Below are 17,868 nucleotides of genomic sequence, written 5' to 3' on the forward strand. Positions count from 1 at the left end.
ACAGTCGTAGAATAAGTATATTATGCAACACGTTCGGTAAACTTTTTAACTCACTCGTTTATTAAAAACTCGTGAGTCAGATGCCGTTTACCGCACTTGTTGCATAATATACTATTACAGGTGAAGCAACATTTACACGTAGAGATCCCTTTACTTCAAACATAAGTATGCGTTTGATCTAAAAAATTCCCATTTGATAATTGAACGGCATTTGCAACAGGCATTTAAAATAAACATTTGCTGCAAAATAATTTTTCACGTCAATTTCGTTTCCCATGATTTCGAGTCACTTCGGTCATTTCCGTGATTTTAGCGCATGAATTTGGGAGCAATCGGATGTTTTCGGAGGTATTTCCCACGCCTTGAATTTTGACGTTTGTCAATTCTGACGGTCATGCCAGTGAATGTATTCGTGTTATTTTGCTAAAATGTACCCAAACGGTCGTAGAAAAAGTATATTATACAACACATTCGGCAAACCTTCGAGAAATGCAACAGCACATGAACAGTGGAATATTCGTTCGTAAATTTTTGGAATTGCGGGAAGAATGCTTATCAAACGCATATTATTATACGTCATTCGACAAGAAACTTTGGGTAATGGGTTCCCTATTGATATCTTCCACTCGTCCGGAAAGTAGCTTATTTCGATACAGCAGTTGATACGTGAGTAATATATTTCTCCATATATGACACTTTATTAACGGTGATAAGCTATCCAGACCGTTTGCATTTGCATAAGCGCGTTATTTACTTTTGTTATTGTTGAAAGCTTAAAATAAAATTGCAAATTACTGTAATAAAGATTGCTGCCCAAAAATGTGATTTTTTCATTGCAACCGGAAACATTCAGAATAAATGTACCAGAATAATTATTTCAATTATTAGGATCCAAAAGCCTGTTCGGTATACTCTGATTTTTTTTTGCTATTTTCAATGTTAATTAAAATTTCATTTGAATAATACTCAACTTATTTTTAAAACCTTAACATCTAGGCAACAAAAAACCTTTTTGAAATACTGATCGACACTTTTAACACTTTTGGGGCGCCCTGCATAAAATGACTGTAATTTTATTATGTTTACATAATAGGACTTCACATATACCAGAACTCCAATTTTTGAAAAACCTGGTATTTGGTCACAATATGTACTATACTGTACTATATAAAGTACAATATTATAATAAATGTAAGAAAGAGAGGAAGAAAAAAGTTTTCCTACGAAAATCTTATGGGAAAATACACACGGTATCGAAAAAGAAAAAAAATGGAAAAGAACTAAATGCAAGACATGCAAGACTTCCAGGAAGATTTGTCGAAAATCATACATACTTGGAGGGTTTTAGCTTACTTTATTCGTAACTTAAGAAATGTGTACTTTTTCGTTTTTTACGATTGATTCCATGTCATATAACCAAAGGAAACGGAGAATCCCTTAGTAAGTACTAAGTATGACCCTTCGAACCCTCTTTCCGCGTCGTTTGTTTTGCCTCGCGACATTTTTATTACGCTCTCTATTTTACTGCGCCAAGGGAGTAAAAGTAAAGTAACCTATGTTATGTTTACATCAAGTGCCGTAACGCATGTCGCCGTTATAATCCTATATTCTTTGAAAGCCAACTTTAGTATATTCTAAGTGAATAGAGCTGCCGCTCTACTTTACTCGTCGGGACGCTGGCGTCGACCCTAATAAAATTTTACCCAGCCAATATAGAACGTCTTAAAAATCACGAAGCATGGAAGCAAACAGTTCACGTACAACATTTTCATACGTCAGTAGAAGTGTCAACAAAACACTAAAAATTTTGTTATGTTAGAAATGTGTAAGTAAGAGTGATAAAACCTCACTTGGTACGCTAATTTTTTTCTTTTTGTAGAGTACAGATAGTATCACACGAGTATGGGTTTTGCCCATAAACTCTACTTCAGTCAGGAGTTTGAAACCGAAACGATTTTAACGTTTTTTATTACAAATTTAATGTACTTCCGCAGATAAACTGTGTTTCTTTGAAACTATCACCAGTTAATAACTCAACTAGCAATTTATGTTTTATAAATGGCCTATCAACGTTTGCAAAACTATTTTTATAAAATTAAAATGTCGCTATAAATATTGAATAGATGGTTTCGATGTTATAAAATACTTTCAGCACCCGAGTAGTTATCATATAAATTGGTTATTTTATGAAAGATCTTTATGAAATATTTAATTTATGAATATATTTTAGTTAAATAGGAAAAAAAACATGAATAATTGTTATAAATTTAGTTTTTCTGAAAAAAAAAGGCTGCAAGTTATGCTTATGATTATCTATTATGTATATTTTAAAAGAAATGATTTAGTTTATTAGTTTAGTTTTTTTATTTCCTTATAGAGTCTATTTTCAGTAGTTCCAATTTTATATCCACTTTTGCTTACAATGCGTGAGAGTAATTGATTGTGTAATTGTAAAAGTGGATATAAAATTTTAACTACTCAAAATAGACCCACTAAACTGTATAGTACTTATTTGGAATCAAAAGAAATTTTACCATCGAAAAATCAAATAAATGAAAATATTAAATTTTGGTATGTTTTCAAATCACCCTGTATACAGTCATAATCACTAGGTCTCTTACTTTTTACGCATAATTTACTAAAACTCCACTATTTACGTTTCTTTTACATATTAATATATATACACTTATGTACATGCCTCTTTAAAACAAGCCCGAGTTTACTGAAATCGGATAATCCGTTTAAAGAACCAGTGATTTTAAGAATATATATATATATATATATATATATATATATATATATATATATATATATATATATATATATATATATATATATATATATATATATAGTATAAATTTTAATGATAATACAGTACTTTACACTATTATTCCGCTACACGTAAAAATATACAGTGTGGTCCAAAAGTCGTACCTAAATTAAATACTGATTAATATTTTTTTTTTTAGAATGACGTTAGAACATTTTTAATTTAGTTTCTTACATGTTCACATTTTTACGTAATCCATTTATTTTTCAGTGACAGTTATTAAAACTTATTTTAACAACACCAACAATGTGTATTATTGAGGAAAAACATAAAACAGTTCTAATTTTAACCTTGAAATATGATAATGTATATGTAATTACAAAAACAATATTACAAAAAGATAATGATAAATATTTTAGAGAAAAGGGGTAAAAACGAAGATGAGATATTGATATTTGAGTACTTTGAGTATTAAGAATTTCTATTGAACTATTGAAATTTGTACAGTTGCGTCTATGAAAATCTAGTACAAAAACATATCTCATAATTCCTGGCCTATTATAAAAAAAAATCTGATTAAATACCTAATAACTTTCTGTGTCCCAAATTTTTAAAATGACACATTGCAAACACAGGTTTTAGACTGTATGTATGCTATATGTCATCCATTAGTCAAAAAACACTTAATAGTCTAGGATATAATTATTTCTTCTCAAAAAGCTGTAAATCTGGCAAGATTACCATTAGCATTTTTGAATTTTGCATGTTCAAAAACCCTGCAATAGTAAATTTTACCAAAGTTAAAAATATATACCAGCACTGACAGCACTTCTTAAAAAATAGATACCATTAAGATCGCAAATTATCGCATAAATAAGAAAATATGTCTTTTTAAGAACATATTAAATAAGAGTTCTATGCTAATTTGAAGATGGGGAAACGCGGGGAAATGTACTTTTTGTCCAAAGAAAACGAAACATTTATGTATTTTAAGAAGTGACGCCATTGTGACATTAAAACAATTCATAGATGATAATAATTGCATAGATAATAATAATTATATGCTTGTACTTACCACTAGCAATAGGATCCATACTATAATTTTTATTATTTTTCAATCACCAACTTTCGAAAAAATGTTTAAATTCACACTGATGCACTCTGATTAAATGAATACTAATTAGTAAACTTTCAAGTTTCAATAATATGGCGAGTAGCAACGCGAATCAAAACAAAAGTTTGTTTATTTATAATAGCCAGGTAACTAGATTACTGAAATGTAATGGATTTAACTCAATATTTTTAAGTTAAATTCGCCTGTGTGCGACGTAGAGAGAATGAGTGAAGAGCAAATGGATAAAATACGCACCAGCAGAAAGAAGGAAAAAGAGAGACCGAAGAGATGTCAGAAAGGAATCTACAACCGGGCGATTGCGAAGACCAAAATGAATGGAAACCTGAACAATTTCAAAAAAGATACATATGTTGCACCTCAAGAAATTGTGTGAGAATGATTCTGGTATTAGTTTGGTATTCAGTTGAAGTATCCTATAGAGTAATTGCCCATTAGTTCGGCTGCCGTATTGTTTCGCAAAGTATCGGGACGTAAGCGGTTCAATCGACCGCTTCGAGTGAATTTAACGTTGATTATGTTGTAAAACGGACTTCAAAATAAAGTTTTCATTGCCTCTACTCTGTTTCGTCGAAACGCCCTAATGAAAAGTTCCGAGAGACGCATAGAGACGTGCTCGCCGCTTTTGGGGCTCGGCTGAAAGTTAAACTGTTTTGTCTGAAACTTCGCGGCGAGAGTCTTAAAATCCGGTTTAGCATTGTCGTTATTTCAGTGTGCCGTTTTAAAATACCCGAAAAAGCTTCTCGCACGCTTGAGGTCGCGAGTTCATTTACAATGTCGCACATTGATAAGCGAAATACTAGTTCAAGACATGCATTTAATAAAATGCAAAATAAAGACTTTTTCTGCTAAAAAAGTGGCCTTTATAAACTTTACAGGGTTCGGATGAGTTTGCCTATGCGTCGGGGTTGATTTTGTTATGGAACGTTAAATGTTGTGCAACTCTTGGCCAGTGAAAAAATTTAAAGTATTCTGCAATTCCTGCAAAAACAATATCTTAACCAATTATTAATTTTCTCAATTATTTTTTCATGACAAACTCCAAGCTTGCACCGTAACAGATCATTCTTTGAAAGTGCCCTTAAAAATCGAAGAATTTTTTCCCCGGATTCTCGGAAGTTACACTCTCAATTTTTAGATTTTGCTCTAGGTCGTCCAAGCTTTATCTTCCCCACAAAGTAATCAGAGAAAATAATACCGGGTGTTTTCAAATTGTTCTCATTTCGTTCTGATGTGTTCCGTTTGAGTTCTGCCACTTAATTCTATTTATTGTTATTGTTATATTTTGTTCTGGTTTCTAGTTGTTATTCTGCTGTCTTTCTATCTTTGCCTTTAATGAATGTAAAAGTTTTGTAAATTGGTTAAACCGTAAATAAAAAAATAAATAAAAAAAATTATGAATGTCAATAATTAAGGGAACGATTTATGGGTTCAGTTAAAAAAAAAAGAAAAGCACTTCGAATACACGTGTTCGAAGTGTTTTCGAAGCGCAAGCATTGAAAATGCCAAGTGAGATCTTGGGGAAACGTCTGCGGGATTCCAGTCGGAGTTCAACAAGCTAAGGGGTGATATCCCGGAATATATTGTCAACATATTTTTCCATCAAACCAAATTTGTACCTGTCTTCGACAAAACGCGCATCATCAGCAAGGCAATCAGCAAACAACAGCAGCCGCAACAGAGAGTGCAGGACGAGACCCAACGAAGATCGAACGCTATCCTGCCCAAAACAAAAAAATACTCTGGAAAACCAAGGAGTATACAGTGTAGAATGCGAATCGTGTAGCATGACGTACGTGGGACAGACCAATAGACGGATTTCAGCCAGCCTTGAGGAACGAACAAACAACATCTGCTTTATTTCAGCATCATCACCAGACAGGCCATCAAATTGATTTCGGTACTTGCAAACAAATAGCTAATATTTCTGATTTCAGGACCAGGATTATACGAGAAGCCATCGATACGCGGCAGCTAACGAGGACATCGCAAATACGATCGGGCAAAATTAATAATGCGATAAAAGCAGCACCGTTACTACCTCCGCCGCAGGGTATAAATACAGCACGCATCGCCGATAACCTACTAGTGTTCGAAGTGTTTTTGGAGCGCGAGCATTGAAGATGCCAAGTGAGATGAGAGTTTAATATTGTCATATTGTCATATTCACTTACTGCAACACTAAAGTGAGCAGACGCGCCATCATGCATGAACCACATTATGTTCTTAATATCTAGCAATATCGGCAAATCCTCTTCTAAATCCCGGCGATAATTATAGCCATTTAGCCTTTCTGGTCGGAAAAAGGGTCCAGTTAAGTAAGTTCCAATTCCAGCCCAAACATTTACCGAAAACTGTTGTTGATTTTTAAATTCTACAACTGCATGGGGGTTTTCATACGCCCAAATATGGTTATTGTGGACATTTCTGATTACATTTCTTTAAAAGTTTACTTCATATGCAAAAAGTATTCCTTAGTCAAACAAGGGATTGACAAAAATTAACATGCAAGGGAATATCTCTGGAAAGTAATGCTTGGACTCGTTGAATATGATATGGGTACAATAGAAAATGGTGCCAAATTTTCGAAACCATATATGTAGCGCGATAATCCCCAATGGTTGGCTTTTAACCTCATATTTATATAACATAGTACGCTTTATTTTGCAACCTTAAGTTTTCTCCATTTGTGTCGAAACGCTCTATAAAAGGTATTCCATTGAAAAAAAAAACTGTTTGTTTGTCTTTGTCTTTAACATTTGTTTAACATATAGAAAAAAAAACAAATTACAAACATTTTACTATTTTGAAACACTTAAAATAAAAAAGTTAAAGGGCAGCGACAATATAGGGGACTGCATTTGTAATATCTGGCAAAACATAAATCCAAATTTTAACACGACAACCTGGGTTGCGTATCTATATTATCTGCAATATACCTCTCTAATTTCATTCCGATATAACAATTTACCGTCTTTTGCGTTTCAGGAAAGTCATTAATCCATGACATACGTAAAGGAAATACCCAAACAAAAGATCTATTGTGCCAATTCTCCAGCAGGTACTCCGGTTTTAATTGGTTTCTATAAACTTCGCATCCTAAAGGAGCTTCTCGAAATTGATGAAACCATAACACGAACGCCAAAAACCCATTTGGGCTGAAATACATTTAATTGGTTTCTAAATTTTAAAGTCAACGCTGATGTATGTAACGAAAACATGCAATTTATTTCTGAGATCTTTATAGTAATAACCGCTGTTTGACACTATAACTAAAATTATTTCGCTCTGTTACACAGATCTCTAAGTTGCATAATTTTTTAAACTCAATGCAGCAATACATTTTCTCTAGTCTCTATTCTCAAATACTCAATTATGGATTAAGAGGGTTGAAAGTGTCACTTTAAAATGTCCGTTTAATAAAGGGGAGGAAGCTGCAATTAATTATTATGAAATTCAACTAACAGGTAGGTTGTAGTACAAATTATTAAATAGTTACAGGCAGTGCAATTAATAATGATATTCCGAAACTTAACCTAAAGTCTAGCCTAACTTAAGCATTAACTCTAATAAAACACCATGAAAATAGTAATAGATTGCAAAAAAAGTCCAATTCGAGTATTGTGTTTCGTGCACATTGAGAAAATGGGTGAAAATTTAGAAATATTTGTTCTTGTTGTGGGCAATGAATATGTCTAGAGTTAATACGGAGGAATAAGAAAATTTCGTCTATATAATAGGTCAGAGCAATCAAACAAGTTATTTAAAATTTTAAATAAAGTCATTAAATAATGGTAATATCGGCGAGTACTAAGACATATCACAACACATAAGCAAATCTGATCAATAATATTGCACGTGAAAAGTCTTGAGGGGAATATACTCCGTCCACACATATTTCTCTGATTTTTTTTTCCAGGTTATTAATATGACAATCGTACCCAAGAGACCAAACTGCTGATACATACTTCAACTTAGACCTGACGTATGAGTTATATAATATTTTTATCACTTCTGTGTTTTTAAAGTCTCTGGTGCAACGTACGATAAATCCATAGCTTTTTGAGGCGTCTGCCAGTACCACATTAACATGAGAAACAAAGGATAATTTCGAGTCGAATGTTACTCACAATTCACAGAAAGTGTAGTTTTATCAAATTTCGCAGTGTGGTACGAGAGACTACATTACTACTTGGCTGTATTAAGTGGCAAGTTATTATTTAGAGACCAATTGTTGATTTGCTGCAAACCACGCTGGAGAGTAAGAGTTAATTATCTGTTATTAAATGTTATTAATGAAAATGTTGAATAATAATGGCCCCAATATTGAGCTTTGAGGAATGCCCGAGGAAGCAATGTATTCATCGGAAGTGTAATGATAGTGATAGACGTATTGAGTGCGGTTCGACAAGTATGAAGAAAATAAATGAACAAGCGATTCGGAAAATTCAAAAGCACGAAGCTTGTGAATTAGAATTTCATTATCAAGACTGTCAAGCGCTTTTAAAAAATCAAGATATAGGACATCTATTTGAGAATCTTCTTCAATCGAATGAAATTGTTAATAGTGGAAATTAGGAAAAAAAATTATGATTTTCACAGCCCGATTTTGCATGCAAGCCAATTAATTTTCCATTTCGAATATTTATAAAATGTCTTCACTGCATTCATTTTGTTTAGTCCAAAGCCAAATGTCGGTACGTTTGAAGTATTCATATACCTTTCCTACACCTCTATTATTCGTCCTTCACTTCTTCTTTACTTCCATACAACTCTCCTGTTCCTGTATACGTTTTCTATTCTTCCATATATGTTAGGTATGGAAGTAAATGTCGAGTATTTCAAATCTACTGACCTGTCAATCTCAAATTTAATTTTATCTTTAACGGATCGAAAATATTGAGAGATTTTTGGACCAGTGGTAAATCTGTTTTTTTTTTATTATATTTTTTAAGAACTGTTGATGTGTGGTCCGTGATATTTCGAATGTTATTGGTTGTTGTTGTGTTATGTTATTGTTACTGTTGTTATTTTCTTCATTTAGAAGTATTTTTAATAGTTGTTATTTAATAAATGGACCAAATAGTTTTTATTGATATGGAAAAAATACATATCATCAATAATTATGATTCTTTTAAAGAAATACATGAGCAATTACCATAAATATTCATCAATCATCGATGAATGTAGGAGAATCAGCAAGAAAGGGACCTTCACTAAATTTGACACAGGAGAAAATGCCTAAAATGAAAAACTATTTGTACTTTTTCGAAAAAGAGAATTTGCGGGGTATTCCATTTCAAATTTTTGCAATATCGGCCCTTGAAATGAAAATTATTTTTCCTCCTATTTCAGGTTATTGAAAATTGGCGATAATGTAAGAACAGCATATCAAAGTTCTCTACGTATAAGCAGTTAAAATGTGTCAGCTTATAGATGAACACCCTATTTTGGAAAAATTAATGGAATTAAAATTTTCAAAAAATGTACTACTTTCCAAATGTTTGTGGAGGATAAACAGTTAGTTTTGGTTAGTTTATGATACATATTTTTTAATATAATAAGTCCAATTTGGAAAATGCGCCTGTTAGTTAAATTAATATGTTGAGGTGGCTTTTACTTAATGAAAATCCATTTATCAAAATAAATAAGAACTAAAAGTTCGGATTTTCACGAAATTATATATTTTGACATGACAATTGTTTCGACAACACTGTGTCTTTATCAAATGTCATTTGTCAATGTCAAATATCATTTGATAAAGACACGGTGTTGTCGAAACAATTATCATGTCAAAATATATAATTTCGTGAAAATCTGAATTTTTAGTTCTTATTTATTTTGATATATTAAAATGCGTTGGAACTTCACACATCGCCACAGAAAATAGTCTAGCGGCGTTAAATAGTACGATCTGGGAGGCCAATTTAAGGGTCCGATACCACTTGTTGGAATCACAGCTCCTTCACATCTTAGTTATTCAATTGATAAACGAAAAAGTCAGTAATCATGGCTCTATAGCTATTGACTGTAACGTTCTGGTCAACATCGTTTTTAAAAAAGTATGGACCAATTATTCCAGTTCAACATATTGACGTATCCATTCAACTAACCAAAAGTGAGCCTCATCGCTAAACAAAATTCGCTTATGAAAATTGGGATCAACGGCAACCTTGTTTTGGGCCCATTCACTGAATCTACGCCTTGCTAGATGATCCCGAGGCTTCAATTCTTGGCCGAGTCATGAACCAAGATGTTTCCTCAAAATCTGCCATAAACTGGATGAACTCATATACAATTCCTGTGCACAATGACGGATACACTGATTCGAGTCTTCCCCTTCATTACGCCCTACAGCAACAATGACATCTTCCGTACGCACTGTACGATGTCTCTGTGGATGCGTATTATCATTTGGAGTAAACGTGGTGCGAAAACGTTCCATGGCGGTGGACGATTTTCTTGACTGTAAAATGGAAGTAGTGTGCAATACGTATTTCAAACAAATGTTGAAATACCAAACCAAAGTGAACCACCAACCACAGGCTATTATTTTATTATTGCTATTATATAATAGTATACTGTGAACTGAACATAATTCACTTGACAGCTGATAAAATGAGCGCCAGTGAAAAAAGTGTTAAAGATATTTACTTCTAAAAAAACACCCTTTATATTACTCACTCTATTTCCCAGTTGAGCGACTTTTGGCACGAAGAAACGGTAAGACTTAGGTATGGTATGTTTTATACAAAATATGTCTAGAAAATTTCGAGCAATTTAAAAACGCCATAAATATTAAATATATTAAAAATTAGAAAATTGTTACTTGCCCTCTAAAATACAGACATTCAGACAATATAATATTTTAAAAGCATAAGTGACTTCAAAGAACTTCTTACCTTTAATTTTTTTTATGTGTTAAGTGTCATTCCATAATAAATGGGTACAAATTTACTGGCTCCATACGGGGAAAAGGCGACGACATTGCCAAAAAATTTGCCAATCTGCAAATTCCCCATCCAAACATGAAAGAATCTTGTCATTTTAATAAACCGACTGCCATTATATAGGGTGACGGAAATTGGATACAGTTTTAATACCAAGCTAAGTAATATGGAAAGTGGATTCGTTCGAGCGCGTAATGACTGTTTACGTTGATTATTATACACATTTAGTTCATTAGGTGATGAGCTGAAGCGATGAAGGCAGACATTTTTTTATAATACCGATATTATTGCGAATAACACTTACCCCAGTAACAATTATATGGACTCGCGTTGTGAAGCTTTAATTGCAATCTGAAACAAAAATTGTAAATCGTTAATTTTCCAAATCATTACATTTGATGACTTATGTTCATACGATATTTAGTGCCAACGACGTCAATAATTTGTTACCCGTAATGTAACTTGTCTAATTTATAAATTATTATATTGGATACTATACAAATGTATTTGTATCTTTTACTTCTTCAAATAGAGAAAAAAATGAAATATAATTTTTATTTTTTTTTAAATATTACCCACAAATATACATTAAGTCATACAAATGATAAAACCAAATTAACGATTCCAATAACATATTTATTTTCTTAATTATTTATTGACAAAACTATAAAATATAGCAGCAAGTTCTTAGTACCAGGGACAGATGTTTATTGACACAAACAAAACTACAGGGACAATTTTTGTAATACACTAATAATACTTTACTACAGAACACTAAACAATAAATTATATTTGACCCAACAACCAGGAAGCATTGTTGCTTAAAAAGTCACAAAAGTATCCGGATGCGGCGCCATCTAGTAACGCGCGGTGATACGGAGTTCAATACCAACAAAAAAAAATCAGATAATTCAAAATAAGTTGGTAATTTATACTAGCATGAAATTATCAGTAGGTATTCTACATACACAAACAAAAATATATCACAACCACTTAGTTCACAGAAGGATAAACATAAAGTGGTAAGAAACTGGTAAGAAAAAGTAAGAAACATTATGTCCAATCTCTCTTATGAAGCAAATCTTTCTATTCAAACAACACATTTAAACAGTAAAAGGTACATATCCACTAATCAGCGGATCTGCTTTAAATTATACCGGGTGTTGAAAAATTAGATTATAGCTCTAAAATATTTTGATATTCACTATTGCCTCTTCAATATAAACGTGGCAAATGGGTACACAGTGCTTAGATTAAAGTATATTTAAGTATATCGTATCATTTTTAGATTTTGTTCAAGAAACAAAGTAGATTTTGTTCAGGTTTCCCTATATCAATGACGTACTGTGATGGAAATAAGAAATAATTTCCTAAATTTTTAAGCATTTGACAAGAAATCTTAATTGGTTTAACTAAACAGAAAGCCAAACATTTAAAGACAGTTCCTGAAAGGGTTCTGACAATCTCTCCCGGCATATCATTTTAAGTGTAACATACAGGGTGTATTATTATTAGATTTGTATGGGAGTTCTGGAAATACGATTTATTGAGTTTATCAAAAGTACGCTCTGTATATTGTTTCATTTTAGATTTATGTATGACCTTTTAAATTGTTATCCTGTTCGGAAAGAAGGCTTTGGACCTTGAAAGGAGAGATAATCTTCGGTCTTTATTGATCGTTCAGTGACTTTCGAAAAAGCGCAAGATAGCTAGAAAAAAAACTAAAATGAAATGAAAATAAGTTCTCACGAAGTTCATTCTCTCTATGGGCGCAACTTTCTTTGAATTGTTGATATTACGTAAAAATCATGAAAATTAATTTTCAGTTCAAATACGGTAAATTGGGTTTAGTTTCTTTTCTATAAGTCTAAAATAAAAGAACATATAGGGTGTGCTATTTAAAAGAACTCAATAATCCGAGTTTCTAGAAATCCGGTACAAAATCTTATTTTTGATAGACCCCGTAGGTTCCATCTACAATGGCATGAAAGGAAAGAATGTATTAGCCCTTCCAGAAACCGTCTGGAAAGCAAGCAAGATATTGCTTCCTTTATATAGAACCGACAACACTGCATACTTGAAAATATTTAAGGGCGATAGAGCACCCCCTCTTACAGCAACCTGTGTAATTTAAAGTAAAGTCTATCCGTTGGCAAGATGCTTCTAAACATTATTCTCCATTAATCTAACATTTAACAACGTGTGCAAAACCACATCTTCACATCCTCAATGTGTCGAGAATAGGACACCCTGTATATATTTTGCGATATTTTTTTATGTCTTCTATATTGTTTATCGTGTTCTTGTCCGCACGGCTGTTTGGTATAACAAATTAATCTGCAAGAATATTTGTTATGCGCACGTTATTCCAAGTGCTCGTTGAATATATTCACAATCTAAATAGCGTGTACCATCCCGAATGTGAAAATGACAAACGTGATATTTCCTTATCTCTCGGAATATGTTGCGGACTAGAATTTTGCAGCCTCCACAGCTGGGTAGTGACGGAATTTAAATTGAATAGGCTAGTTTTATCAACTTTAAAGGTTTTTCGTACGTTTTATGACTGAAAAGTAGGGCAATGTTTCCTGCGGATATATAAAAAAAAATGTACGGTAGTCTTGGTTTTGTTACTGATGTATTGTAAATGTAATATCTAAAAATATACCCAATGTTTTATAAATAGTGAATCGAACTACTTTTGTTGCTTTTGTTTTCATGATAAATCATGCAATGCCGAAATTCGAATTCTAAATTTCACGTATAATAAAGAAACTATCCATCCAATGGCGCCACATGTTAGTTTCTACACTAGTGATATTCCAATAAATAAAAATTTATTTTGACAGGCAGGCATACACAATTTGACGAGAATATTCCCAAATCAGTTCAAATCACTTTGCTGCTATCCAACAGATCGAGGTCACTAACGTTGTTTCCGTCGGTAAACTAAACCGTAATGGCTCTAAATTAGTTAAAGTGACACTGTCAAAACCCACTGTGCTAAAGAGAACCGCCATATTTACACCGAAGCGGAACACTCTCCGGCGCAATGTAGATATTCGAGATATTAAAGAAGAACTGCGAGAAAACAATCTGATTCTAAAATATATCCGCGGTGTTCACACAATCTCTACAAAAAAAAACAGCCCCGCCTCCACCCCAACCAAAGAATTCACCTGTATCTTTCAGATCGTTCGAGGTCTCAGAACTAGGACACATGTCTTTTACAATTGCATAACTTCCTCAGGGTATGATATCGATATGTAAGATTATTTTGTATTTTATGTATTTATAGTTCACATTGCCCCAAACGCCGTCTGCTTCGAAGTTTTTGAATCCATATTGAATCTTAAGCAGAATAACTCTGATTGAACTGAGGTGGCCTTTACTTGTTGAAAATCCATTTATCAAAATAAATAAGAACTAAAAGTTCAGATTTTGATATGACAATTGTTTCGACAACACCGTGTGTTTATCAAATGTCATATTTACAAACTACCTGCTACTATATATACCGAAAAATGACCATAAAACCTTAATTAATGTTGTTGCGAGAATTTAAGTTCAATAAAGGAGAGGTATTTAAATCTAATTGATCGTTAAGCAATACATTTGAATGTCTCATTTTGTTAATCTCCATGGCTTCCAATAAATTTAATTTTCTACTTTTTGTGGCTGTGTGTAATATATCACAATTGTCGTCAAAAATGTGTTTTTCTGTGTTTAAGTGTGTAGCATAATTAGAATCTAGACTATTGTTTTTAAACGCTCTTATATGAACGTTAATGCGTTTCTTGAAGGATCTACCTGTTTGATTTTGGACATTTCGATTTATTGTTTTTTAAATATTTTCCTATTGTGTTGTTAGTTCTGAAAGCTATTTTTAAACCACATTTTGACAAATGTTTTGAAACTTTTTCGCTAGATTCGCCTATGTATGTAATTGTTTTAAATTGTTCGTGTTCTGTATTTGGTTTCGGATAAATAGAGTTTAGTGTTGTCTGTATTTGTTTTTTATTTATAATTTTATCTATAATTGACGGATTGTAGCCATTGTTCAGTGCTATTTGTTTAATGATATTAAGTTCTTTGTTGTAATTTTCTGTTGAGAGTGGCGTATTAAGAAGTCTGTGTATAAAAGAGTTAAATGCAGTCATTTTGTGTGTATAAGGGTGATTTGAGCTGTTATGTATGACTGTGTCCGTGTGTGAAGGTTTATGATATATTGAAAAATCTAATTTGTCTTGCACTTTCGTAATAGTTAAGTTTAAAAAATTAATAGAGTTATCCTGTTCAATCTCGATAGTGAATTTTATACGATTATGTATTGAATTAATGTAATTTAAAAAAGAATTCAATTGTCTGTCCGTTCCAACAAAGCAAGCAAAGACATCAACCACATTTAGAATAACTCTGTGCTAACCTAAATAATAGTTGCGTAGACCTAGTTTTTACCAACTTCGAATCTGAGATAGTGACAAAATAGTTTCCCACCGAGCTCTTCTACACATCTCAAATGTTCCAATGAATATTAGCGATCAAACCCAGTTTAACTTCATGAAGGCCAAGTATCCTTATATGTATGAGCATATGCAGCATGGAGACTGGAATAATGTTATAGAGTGCTCGGATGTCGACACGACTTTAACACTTTTTTTTACGACAATCTGAACAATATTTTTACCGTTTGCACGACCACTGAAACAGGCGATTTCTACCACGGTTCATCAAAGAAATGATCGTAAATATATATGGAGGAGAGAGCTTTGCGCAATTTTAAGCAACACAAATCTTATTATTTGGGCAGATATACCGCACGGCGCCTATACCGATTTTGTTCGTCGTGCTGAGTTAAGCAGACATGATAGTCCTACCAATTTTTGGTCACTTGTTCAGAGTAAAAAGGCAGATTCGCGGATCGTACTCACGGTGTCTTATTCGAATCAGCCCTGCCATGCTTAGTATGGTTATTGCAATGTGGCAAAGTATTTTAGTAACGCTTACACGATATCCCAACCGGATCCATATTCATCTTCAACCGTGTCTTTCAATTCTGATCTAGTCAACATACCTACCCTTACCCTCCAGGATGTCTTATCAGGAAGCTACGCACTCAAAAACATAATGACTGCCTGTCCTGAGAGCATACCAAGTTTTATGGGCATTATTATTACGCACTGTGTGCTCCTTCATTTTTAACTTGGTACTTGAAACGAGTGTTTATCCAGAAACTTGGAAAAAGTATTCAAAAGCAGCACATCATTATTGCCAGTCAGTGGTGTACTAAATATAAATTGCATATTACCATCACCAAGTGAAATGTGGTTTCGTATCACCACCCAAAAACTCCTACAGTCTTGAATTATAGAATGGATGATACTATCCTAGACTTGCCTCTGTAAAAACATTACTAAAATAATTTCCAGGCATTTTTGTAGCTCAGCTACTATTAAAATATTATTTTACTGCTCCGTTACGTCCAAGCTTGACTATGGTTTGGTGGTATTGTAACCAATATATAACTGCCACGCTCATTTCAATGAGTGTGCAGAGAAGGTTACTGAAGTATCGAGTGTTCAGGGAAGAGGGTTCCTATCCCGAGAGGGGATCACTTAGAAGATTCGCTGTACTGCCCCTGAGCTTCTCTTTTTTCTTTTTTTTTAGTTATAAAATTCAAGATTAGTTTTTACTTCCCCTGTAAACATATCACATGATTTGTATTTCCTGTAATTATTATTAATATTATTATTAATAGAAGATTAATTATAAAAAAAAGGAACTTAAAATTTGAATTTGTTTAGATATTACGAGTTAGTGATGACTGATCACCACTGAACTGTTTTCCCCCATTAAAAAGCAGTGCATGTAATCATTTATTGGTTTGCATTTTACACAAATATTGTTTATTTGTTCGAGTGTAAGCTATTTATAATCGTATGTTTCAGATAACCCACTCTAATTACCCTACAATATTCTATTAAAAACAGTTTGCACTTTTTGGGTAAATGCGTTAGCAAATAAAAAATGAATCAAATAATAACCAATAATTATAACGCAGTGCAATTTAATGAGAACTTCTTGGAAATTTAAAATTTATTTTAATTTTTATCACAAATTTAACTTTTAGTTGAATTTTAGCAAATAAGTTGTTTCTGCAAATTCGGCAGCCATTAACGACAGGTTGAACCGATTTACGGGCACAAAGTGCTAAACTTAGCTTACATAATCGCCGCTTTCTAAGTCGCGAACAATTGTATCGCAATCCCACTGTGCGAACTAAACTAGAGCTTAGTTAGTATTCCGGATAAGTCATGCGCTGAGCAACTGGAAACGAAGAAGAGGATCTTATCTGATTATAAAATCCGAGTCGTATTTGCACAGCTCATTTATCTAAATCGCAATTTGGTTAGCAATTCTCCTTTAAAATTGAAAATGTGAATGCCGAACTTTTTGCGCGCTCTTAATCGATATGTCCGTTACTTCATGAACGTTGGAGCTGACGGGATTCGCTTTTTTCGGAAATAAAAAGGAAAATCTTCCTTCCTTAGTTTCAGTCTATTAATAATTTGCAGTTATAAGTAAATGTTTCCTAATTCAAAGTTTCCCTTATTCATTATCTTGATTGTCTTGATTTATGATAAGAAAAAATATAAGTTTGCTGATCTGAAGGTAATGGTTATTTTGTTACGGATATTACCTGCAAAAAATAATCTTGTGGGAAATAAATCAATGCTCTTGCGATAAAATAAGAGTGTTGTTGTTTTAAGATTTTGAAATTGTCAAAGCAAATAAGCAAATATATATATATATATATATATATATATATATATATATATATATATATATATATATATATATATATATATATATATATATATATATATATATATATATATATATATATATATATATATATATATAATTAAAAAAAGATAGTATGCAACACAAAGTTTATATATTCAGCACAAACTACAACGCATTTACCTAATTCTTACACAAACACATCTATTCTG

General features: G+C 32.6%; 1 protein-coding gene across 1 annotated transcript in view; it reads right to left on the minus strand.

The window, feature by feature from the left end:
• Nucleotides 1-17,868, minus strand: part of LOC132704695 (uncharacterized) — a 338,277-nt gene that overhangs the window by 189,389 nt on the left and 131,020 nt on the right. The window contains exon 3 of the mRNA XM_060674871.1: nucleotides 11,157-11,203. The gene's annotated coding sequence lies outside the window, so the exon portion shown is untranslated. The remainder of the gene's footprint in view (nucleotides 1-11,156; nucleotides 11,204-17,868) is intronic.

The sequence above is a fragment of the Cylas formicarius genome, unplaced genomic scaffold, assembly GCF_029955315.1.
Source record: "Cylas formicarius isolate icCylForm1 unplaced genomic scaffold, icCylForm1.1 PGA_scaffold_7__23_contigs__length_41026272, whole genome shotgun sequence".
Lineage (NCBI taxonomy): Eukaryota > Metazoa > Arthropoda > Insecta > Coleoptera > Brentidae > Cylas > Cylas formicarius.